The sequence below is a fragment of the Piliocolobus tephrosceles genome, chromosome 11 (genome assembly GCF_002776525.5).
Source record: "Piliocolobus tephrosceles isolate RC106 chromosome 11, ASM277652v3, whole genome shotgun sequence".
Taxonomy (NCBI): Eukaryota; Metazoa; Chordata; class Mammalia; order Primates; family Cercopithecidae; genus Piliocolobus; species Piliocolobus tephrosceles.
In genome coordinates, this window is record NC_045444.1 from 70,097,051 (window position 1) to 70,107,386 (window position 10,336).

Sequence of the window (10,336 nt, forward strand, 5' to 3'; positions counted from 1 at the left end):
TTTGTTTATTTTTTTTTTTTATTATTTTTTCTGTGTCTTTGTTGGATTTGGTTAATTGAAAAGGCTTGTCTTTGAGCTCTGAAGTTCTTTCTTCTACTTGTTTGGTTCTATCACTGAGACTTTTCAGCGAATTTTGCAATTCTCTATTCATTTCCAGAAGCTGTGATTATTTTTTATTTATGCTATTTATTTCACTGGAGGTTTTTCCATTTGTATCCTGTATGTTTTTTGTTAATTTCTTTAAGTGGGACTTTACCTTTCTCTGATGTCATCTTGAACTACTTAATAGTCAATTTTCAGAATTCTTTTTCTGGAAATTAAGAGATTTCTTCTTGGTTTGGAACCATTGCTGGTGAACTAGTATGATCTTTTGGGGGTATTAAAGAAACCTGTTTTGTCATATTACCAAAATTGCTTTTCTGGTTCCTTCTCATTTGGGTAGACTATGTCAGAGGGAAGCTCTGGGACTCAAGGGCTGCTGATCAGATTCTTTTGACCCACAGGGTGCTCCCTTGTGGTTCTCGCTTCTATCCCTAGGTATGGGGCTTCCAGAGAGACAAACTGCAGTGGTTATTATTTCTCTTCTGGATCTAGGCACCCAGCGGAGATGCCAGGCTCTGGGTTGGCACTGGAGAGTGCAAGGAGTCCTGTTTAAAGCTGATTGCTTTAAGTGTGGCATGCCCCTCCTTGCCACATGACACACTGACTCCCCTTGCTTTCTGCCATTAAGTTGAGCAGATACCAGAGCAGTAGTATACTTCTTGTTTTTTGTTTGTTTGTTTTGGAGACGGAATCAGGATCTGTCATCCAGGCTGGAGTGCAGTGTCCTGATCTCAGCTCACTGCAACCTCTGCCTCCCGGGTTCAAGCAATTCTCCTGCTTCAGCCTTCCGAGTAGGTGGGACTACAGGTGCGCACCACCACACCCAGCTAATTTTTCCATTTTTAGTAGAGACAGGGTTTCACCATGTTGGCCAGGCTGGTCTTGAACTCCTGGCCTCAGGTGATGCACCCACTTTGGTCTCCCAAAGTGCTGGGATTACAGGCATGAGCCACCGTGCCCAGCTGCCTGCTTCTTGTAAGGCCTGCAGAACCATGAGCCAAATAAATTTCTTTTCTTTATAAGTTATCTAGTCTCAGTTATTCCTTTATAGCAACACAAAATGGACGAACGCAGATAGATAGATAGATAGATAGATAGATAGATAGATAGATAGATAGATACAAAGCTCTCTCTCTTTGTATATATGTGTGTGTATATGTATAAATATGTAGTTATATATACATATGTTAGATACATTTGTGTGTCTATATTTATAAATAACACCTTTCGCTAAATGTTTTTATTTTATCTTTCTCCAGCTCACTTTAAATGAGTTCACAGAGTTGCCTGAACACAAACTTTAGAGGCTAGAGAAATCCTGCTTCTTATTTCTCATACTCAGTTGGTGATAAAAACCTATCATTTCAACCTCTCACATACCTCCCATTATTCAGGGTACTTACAAGTGCCTCCATACAGATATTCATCTCTTCAGTAAAATTTAACTCTTCTTACTGTATTTAAAGCACAGATCTGATTCAGTTTTTCCCCCCACTAAATTCTTACCCTTTTCCAGGCTTATAAGATATTTAACCATTTAATCCTAACCTGACATCGCAAATTTATTGTCATTGCTTTTCCTCCAATTGTGATCTCTACCAAAGTATATGCTTAACCTAATTAAACCCTATCATTTTCTCTTTACCATTTCTTCCATGTGGATTCCCCTGTCTTTACTTGGCCTCTTGGAAAATTCCTACTCATGTTAAAACACAAGATTTATGAAATGCTCCTAATTTCCTAACATTCTATTAAGCGCTTTATATAAAATTTCTTATTTAATCTTCAAACTACCTTATGGCAAAAGCACTTTTGCATTTCCATTATACAGAGGAAGGAACTACAGACTAATGTGGATAAAAACCTTGCTCATGGGCATACCATTATCATGTAGTAAAGTTTGTATTTGAACTCATAGTTTTTACTATAAGCTATATTAGTCACTTCCAGTGCCAACTCAGTTTTTCCTCTGTAAATTCATTTGTATTTGCCCTCTTCTCTTGCCATAATAATTATTATATCTCCTTGACCACAGAACATACTTCTAAGCTTCTACTGTAGAATTTGTATATTTACATGTAATTGCTGTGTCTAGTAATTAAAATTGAGTATCTTGATAGCAGCCATTGTATCTTATTTGTATTTAAATCCAACAATAGTGCATGGTAGATAGTACGTTTTGTTGAATGAAAACTAAATAAGAGATGACCCAAAATAAAAGAAAGTATAATATTTTGGTGACTAACATAAGACGGTTATCATGTATTTATTTTCTAGTTTAAAAACAATGGTAAAATACAAAAGAAAAATATTATTTATTTTCATTTAAAAGATTTTATATGAACTGTATGAATCCTCTTATGCCTTTTTTCCACCATTCTAAACCCCATCTCTGAAACCTACCTAAAAATAAATTCATGTAAAATGAAGAATAGGTGCCTTAAAAATTTCTAGCATTGATTTATATTAGTCTTTTGAATTACTTTAAAAGTGTTCAGTGAAACCACTGTTTTGGAATTTTTTTAGCATATGAATTTTCTTGACAAACCATGTTGTGATATTTATAAAAAAAATTATACCAGAAATTCAGAGTTGCAGTGTCAAAAGTTGTTTTAAAACATCCATGAGTAGGTAGACAGCCAATTACATTCTTGTAGTTTTCATCTACTGACCACTGTACATTATTATTTGGGGAAAGGATTATCCATGACATAGAAATATCACTCTTTTCAGTAACTCTTCTCAAAGCCTGAGACATTTTCAGACTCTAATCACCTGGAAAGTGAAACACCAATTTTTCTCTAAGTTGACAGGAAAATAACTTCTGTAACAGGTGCAAGGATCAATACAGAAGTTATATAGTACACAAAGTTTACCTCTTTTTACCACAAAAACTTCACTGTGGCCTCTGTGCTACTGGATAGTAAAAACTAAACTAAATAAACTAAAAAGCAAAGAAACCAGTGTTGTAGGTGGGCCGGTTCGGGTTCTTGACTTTGCCACTCAACGTTGTGCACATGTACCCTAGAACTTAAAGTATAATTATAATAATAAAAAAAGAATTTGTGAGTTCAAAGTAAAAGTAAGCAAAGAAGTTTATTGCAGAGCAAAAGTAACACTCTGAGAGGCAGAGCATCTTATATGTCTGTAAAGATTCTAAAACACAACTTCTAATATCTGGCTTCCATCAAATTATCAAAAAATACATATTCTGTGTCTTCTTCCTGAACCTAATGAATCAGAATTATTAAAAAAGGTACCCAGATATTATATGTAGTTTTATTCCAACTCAGTATTTCAAACACTTATGCATGAATGCTCTTATGCTTTACTGTAACTCATTTAGGATGGAAAACAAATGAGAAATCAAAAGAACTGTTACACTACCAGCCAAGTACATTGTACTTCAATACCTTGATGTATTGAAAGAAATAAGAATTAAGCCTACTTAATGATTTTAAATTATCAGTCACAAAAATGACGTTTATCCTATTCTCCATCTATGACTGGGACTGTCACTATTTGTGCTAAACCTGTTTCATCAACTCCTATTTGAACTAATTAAAGGAACAGGCTAAGTGGGCATTTGTCTGGAGTAGTCAAACATCACTCAATTGTAAAGAAAGGGAAAAAATTGATGAGACCTCCTCTCAGAAGAGTTCTGGGTATGTTTGGTAGTAATCATTTGATAAACTGCTTGCTGGTTATATGGGGTGGCAGTGAAGAGAAGTGGACTGATGACACAGAACACCTAAGGGTAAAGGACAGATTTTTGTATGCTTACTTGATAATCATCCCTCTGACACATCTCAAACAGGCATAGTCTATTATTGATCTGGAATAATAGTTTGATATGCAATTTTTAATTAATCATAGCTCTTCCTATAATGAAATTTAGAATAATTAAGAAAAAGTCTATGGAATACTACTTTATACTATTCAGAGGGTAAATATTTCAAATAGCTAAAGTTTTTTTAAATGGTAATCATTCATGAATCATGTGTGCTTATTTTCTTTAACCAAATTTATATTGTATATATAAAATAATTTGTGTCGTTTTGTTGGGGGTATTAAAATTGTTTGAGAAGACAACTTTTCCAAAAATCTGTAAGCATAATGAACCCTTAAAATTAACAGTACAAGCTACTTACAAATAATTTCTATCCATTCATTAGGGTAAGCTATTTCAAACTTATGTTTGGAAGCATTTCTACAGCCCATATTTGAGCTAATCTTCATATCTGAAGGTTAAAAAGTTTAAGATGTAAAGAATCTTGCAAATATGTACTGAATAGCTTGCTACTTTTAATGTCCAAATATCAACTTTTTATCTTCATATTTTCCAATATGAAATGCTTATTTTTAATTTTTAATGTAAGTACTAATTTGATATGTTTAGGTTATATTTTGTGATTTATTTTGCATATATTTTTTTTAGTTTCACTATTTTGCTGAAGTTAAGAAAACTCATGGTACCAAGATGAATAATACACCCAGCCTCATCTTGGTATTGTTTCAGAAAGAAATCAGATGGTTTGTGATTATTTCTTGCTATGATGTTTGCTTGCAATATTTCATTACTCACTACTGTGATATTGGAGGACACCATCTTGAGGTCAATAAACTTGTCTATGTTTCTGCAGATTAGACTAGCTCTCTCTTACCCCAGGACCCCAAGGATCCTATAACTAGTAAGCAGATATTTTTAAATATATATTAATGTTGAATTGTTCAAAATGTTATTGATTATTCTACTTCTTTGTGGTTGCTGCTTGGGTAAAATTATAGCCAAATTAACTGAAATAAATATTGAACATTCTTCCCAAATATTTTTTAAACATTGTTTTATTAATATCCAAATTTATTAGATCGGTAAAAAGATAGTTACTACTCTTTGTCCTTAAATATCCCTTTTTTATATAATATGTGAATTACTGCCTCAGGAATATAATATTCTAGCCTGCACTATTCTGTACCTTTCAGGATATTGAACACAATGACACTTTGATTTTTATGCTCATTTAAAGTATTGACTATTTTATTAGAGAAAATGACACAGCATTTCTTTACAGACACTTAATTTTTGTTTGTTGATTTCACTCTTATCCTGTTTGATCAGAGAATCACGATCTTTCCTGACATCACATTTTATATTCATAGAGAATTATTTTTTACAGTGTCATCACTGAAATTTTTAAAATGGACTTTACAGTTAGGTGTAAACACAATCTAGTTCCCCATAGTCACTGTGAAGCTTTTATTTAACTATTTAACTGAATACACTTTTTGTAAAATTTTATTCACCTTCTCTTGAATTTGGATTGTGTAAGTTTTACGTTTCAGATATCTTCTATGAAAATAAAAGTAATTTTACATAATATGGCAACAAATGACTTCAACAAAGGGCCGTGGTTCATAATATATTTTTACTAAAGGTTAGAAAACAGCAGAGGGTAGTTGGGAAAATGAAAAATTAGCAGCTTTCTACTGAATACCAGATAACTTTCAAAAAATTTATTGGTCTTTATTCTTTATAGAGAAACTTGTACAAACTATGAAGCCCCAAGTTCCAAAACTGTGATTATCTTCCTTAGCCTTGCTTTGTCCTTCAAGGCCTTTCTTTTATATTTCCCCTTATTTAAGTTCTTCTCTTGGCTCTACAGTTAATAGGATAAAAATGGAAACCTCTCTCCCCTTATTATCGATCCAAATACAAACCTTCTTCTTCTACACTATGTAAATGGGACCATTTGTTTCATCACCCCAAATACATGTTTTTATGACTTGCAAACTAAGAAAACATCTACCATGAATAGCAATACACTTAAAACTACAAAGACTTGATAATTGATTGGATATAGAATTAGAGAAAGAAAGCATTAAGAATAATTTTTAGATTTCTGGAACTGAGCACCTTGGAGTTCTTTATTGAAATACACAGTATAACCAAAAGCAATTTGTGGGAGAAGATGATTAAATCAGTTTGAATGCATCAATTTTTGAAGTATTGAATGGATTACTGTAGGGCTGGGATTTTACCTGGCTGGGGCTGCAGATGATAATAGGGCAAAGAATTTAAGAGTATTGGCAAAAGAATAGTTGGTTGGAGCAAAGGATTTGAGAGTATTGGCAAAAGAATAGTTGGTTGAAGCAATGTGACACAAGGTCTGAGCTATTTGGGAAAGCAAGTGAAAACTAAATGGAATTAATAGGAAAATGTAAATAGGTAAAGGAACTAAAGATTTCAGTATGCTTCAAGAACAAATAGATAATGTGAGAGTTGGAAGAATGAATGCTAGTTTCAGGATTTCATAAATACTTCTGGGAGATGACTAAATACTTTCAGTCATGGAGATGACTGAAAATATAACCAACGTTGTTAGTGTTACAAAAGTAAGCAGAGTAAATAGCTGAAAATCTGGAAATGTTATTTTGCATTATCAAAGGACACCAGAATGATGACAAGATTTAAGTTAGAAAATAAGTATTTGAATAATGAGAAGCCATGCAATTGACAGATGAAAATGATAATAAGAGAAATATCTCATTTATTAGATTGAGCTTAATTTCAAAGTAGGTTTTATCTAGTGTTGTTGGAGCATCAGTGATCTGGAAGTTGCACTGAGTATTCAGGGACATGCTAAGATCACTTCAAGCCCCAAATTAATGGAGTATAGAAGAAGGAGTGGAGTCCAATTTAGAGGGTGGATAGGAAAGCAATCCCTCAGGAAAAAAGCTAGAATTCTTTTTTGAGAAGAAGAAACAGTATATGCATAAACTAGTGGTCTACACAATGTATTTTTGAAGATAGTCAAAATAATCAAAAGATATCAGAGGACAAAGAAGAAAAGTGGGGAAGGAGGCAGACAGTGGAAATCTGGCTTAGATACAAGAAATCACAGACCATATATAGATGAATGCATGGGGAGATGGACATATCAGCGGGCGGGGGAATTACTTTAGGAAAATGGCCAAGAATGGTGTTGACATGTTGTTTGCTGTAGTGATCTGGCTTTACAAGTAAGTACTTCATCATTCTCTAAAGAGATGGGATAAATTTTACCTTTGTTGAGAAAATGTCCCTCACCCTGGTAGCAATAATGGGCTAATTATTTTACAGAATCCTCACCATAATTAGCATATAGCACATACCTAGGAAATTTTGATTATATTCATTAAATCATTATGAATATTTATTAAATACTTCTATTACAGACACCATTGTAGAGATTACAGTTACAACAAGTAGCAAGGCAAACAAGGTCCTGGCTCCCAAGGAGCTAAGCCTATGGCGCACATACTGATGTGAAAGTGCCCCTCTCTCTGGCAGGAAGTTGGAAACGAACTGTTGGCCAAAGTCCTTGTAACAAGAGACTTGAGTTTCTTGAGAAAAACTCCCTAGGCCCACTGAGGAGGAAGGATTAGCTAAACATTTTCTCATATGTTAAAAAGAAATTGGGCCAGGCGTGGTGGCTCACACCTGTAATCCCAGCACTTTGGGAGGCCAAGATGGGCAGATCACGAGGTCAAGGGATCGAGATCATCCTGGCCAACATGATGAAACCCTGTCTCTACTAAAAATACAAAAATTGTCGTGGTGTGGTGGCCACACACCTATAGTCCCAGCTACTTGGGAGGCTGAGGCAGGAGAATTGCTTGAGCCCGGGAGACGGAGGTTGCAATGAGCTGAGATCACGCCATTGCACTCCAGCCTAGGTGACAGGGCGAAACTCCATCTCAGAAAAAAAAAAAAAAAAAAAAAAAGAAAGAAAGAAATTGACTACTTTCAGAGAATGATAATTCTGCTTAATTTTTAAAAAAGTGTATACAATGCATTCATGCCATGGATATAAGGCTAATTGTTTATGGTTCCTATAGCAGTCTGAATTTTAATAAGGGGTGGGAACAGCATTCTTTTTTCTTTGTTTTGGAAGCTGCAAGAACTTGACTCTATAATGTAGAGACATTGTTAACAGCAGGCGGTGGAAAAGTTAAAGGTCTGCATCTCTTTACACTGTTACTTGGGCAAGCATACCGAGTCTTGTGCAAGATATTCCAGTGAATCTTAAATATGAGATAGAACATATGCTAATATTTTCATTTGTAGGTATTTAGACACTTGTATGGCTTAATTAATATTTTTCTTCCATATTTGTTTTCTTACATTGACGCTCATAAAATTTTTGAATAGAATGATAAGAAACATTTTTTTCCATGTCATTTTCATGCCATTCATTTAATATTTTTTTCATGATAACTGATTGGAAGTTTTCTGGGTAAAAATTATTTATTTATTTAATAGGTAACAAAATATTTTATTAAAGAAAGTATTGGTTGGTTATTTTAATACTTTGTTTTGAAGATAATCAAGTTAGCTTTATCTTTCCATTCTACCCCCACTTTTTCTTATACTCTTTTCTCCCTTTTTCTTAATCTATACCTGTGTATATGAGAGTAGGCAGAGAAGGGGCAGAAAATGTATTGCCACCCTCCCATCTTATGGCATATTGTCAGACTTTTCTGTGAAATTTCTCCAGCATTGAGGAGTATTCGATCTCTACTTGAAAATCAAGGTGCAATTTGAAATAGTCATAATGTGAATAATGACTTATATTACTACACAGAGTTTTTATTCTTTCTAAAGTGGTGAATCTCATATTCCTGTTGTCTTCTGCTATAGATGATACATTAGAGGGATATGAAAAATTTCCAAGGGAAAAAGTATTTTTTTCTAAGAAACCCAGAATACACTCAATTTCACTTTTATTATATTACATTGTTGCATGTTTTATTAATTGAATAATAAAATTATTAAATATCTGTATGCATGGATATCTATATGTAAGAAGATGGAGAGATTATGTGAACATTCCTAAATTATCTGATATACCTGTGTTCCTGATTTCTTATTAAAACGCAGTTTCATAAAACGGTCATTTATTTTCACCTAAGTACTCACGTTAAAGAAATAGCTCCATGCTCTTTAAAAGACAATGTGCTGCTTTCCGGACCTGGCTGAGCAGGAGGCGCCATCATGGGAGTTGACATCTGCCACAACAAGGACCGAAAGGTTCGACGCAAGGAGCCCAAGAGCCAGGATATTTACCTGAGGCTGTTGGTCAAGTTGTACAGGTTTCTAGACAGAAGAACCAATTCCACATTCAACCAGGTTGTGCTGAAGAGGTTGTTTATGAGTCGCACCAACCGGCCGCCTCTGTGCCTTTCCGGGATGATCTGGAAGATGAAGCTTCCTGGCTGGGAAAACAAAACGGCCGTGGTTGTGGAGACCATAACGGATGAGGTGCGGATTCAGGAGGTGCCCAAACTTAAGGTATGTGCACTGCGCCTGACCAGCCGGGCCCGCAGCTGCATCCTTAGGGCAGGGGGCAAGATCCTCACTTTTGACCAGCTGGCCCTGGACTCCCCCAAGGGCTGTGGCACTGTCCTGCTCTCCGGTCCTCGCAAGGGCCCAGAGGTGTACTGGCATTTCAGCAAGGCCCCAGGAACCCCACACAGCCACACCAAACCCTACGTCCACTCCAAGGGCCGGAAGTTCGAGCATGCCAGAGGCCGACGGGCCAGCCGAGGCTACAAAAACTAACCCTGGATCCTACCCTCTTATTAAAAAGATTTTGAATGCTGACAAGAAAAAAAGAAAAAAGACTATGTGCTTATCATCAGTATAGTGGCACTGGCTTTATTATTTTCTATTTTTTTTTTAGAAATTAATAAAGCTACATTTCAAAAATTTTAAATTTTAATCCTGACAAAACAAAAATTCAAAAACTTTAGCAACCACTTAGAAAAGCCAGGATAATAGACTTAAATATTATATTTTTGTGGAAATATTTCTTCTAACCTTAAAAATGCTAAATTCCTCTGTTTCCAAAGTGAACAAATGTTGATGTGAAATGCCACTTTAATAAACAGGTCTATGTTTATTATCTCCATTACTGAGACTCTGTAGACTAAAGATTTTTTTTTTTTTTTTTTTTTTTTTTGAGACGGAGTCTCCCTCTGTCTCCCAGACTGGAGTGCAGTGGTGTGATCTCCGCTCACTGCAAGCTCTGTCTCCTCCTGGGTTCACGCCATTCTCCTGCCTCAGCCTCCCGAGAAGCTGGGCCTACAGGTGCCCGCCACCTCGCCCGGCTAACTTTTTTGTATTTTTAGTAGAGAGGGGGTTTCACCATGTTCGCCAGAGTGGTCTCAATCTCCTGACCGCGTGATCCGCCCG

The 10,336-nt window shown here is 35.4% G+C and overlaps 1 pseudogene; it reads left to right on the plus strand.

Annotated features, from left to right (window-relative positions):
• The first annotated feature begins 9,136 nt into the window (after positions 1-9,136).
• LOC111542856 lies at positions 9,137-9,703 on the plus strand (annotated as a pseudogene).
• Positions 9,704-10,336: the final 633 nt, after the last annotated feature.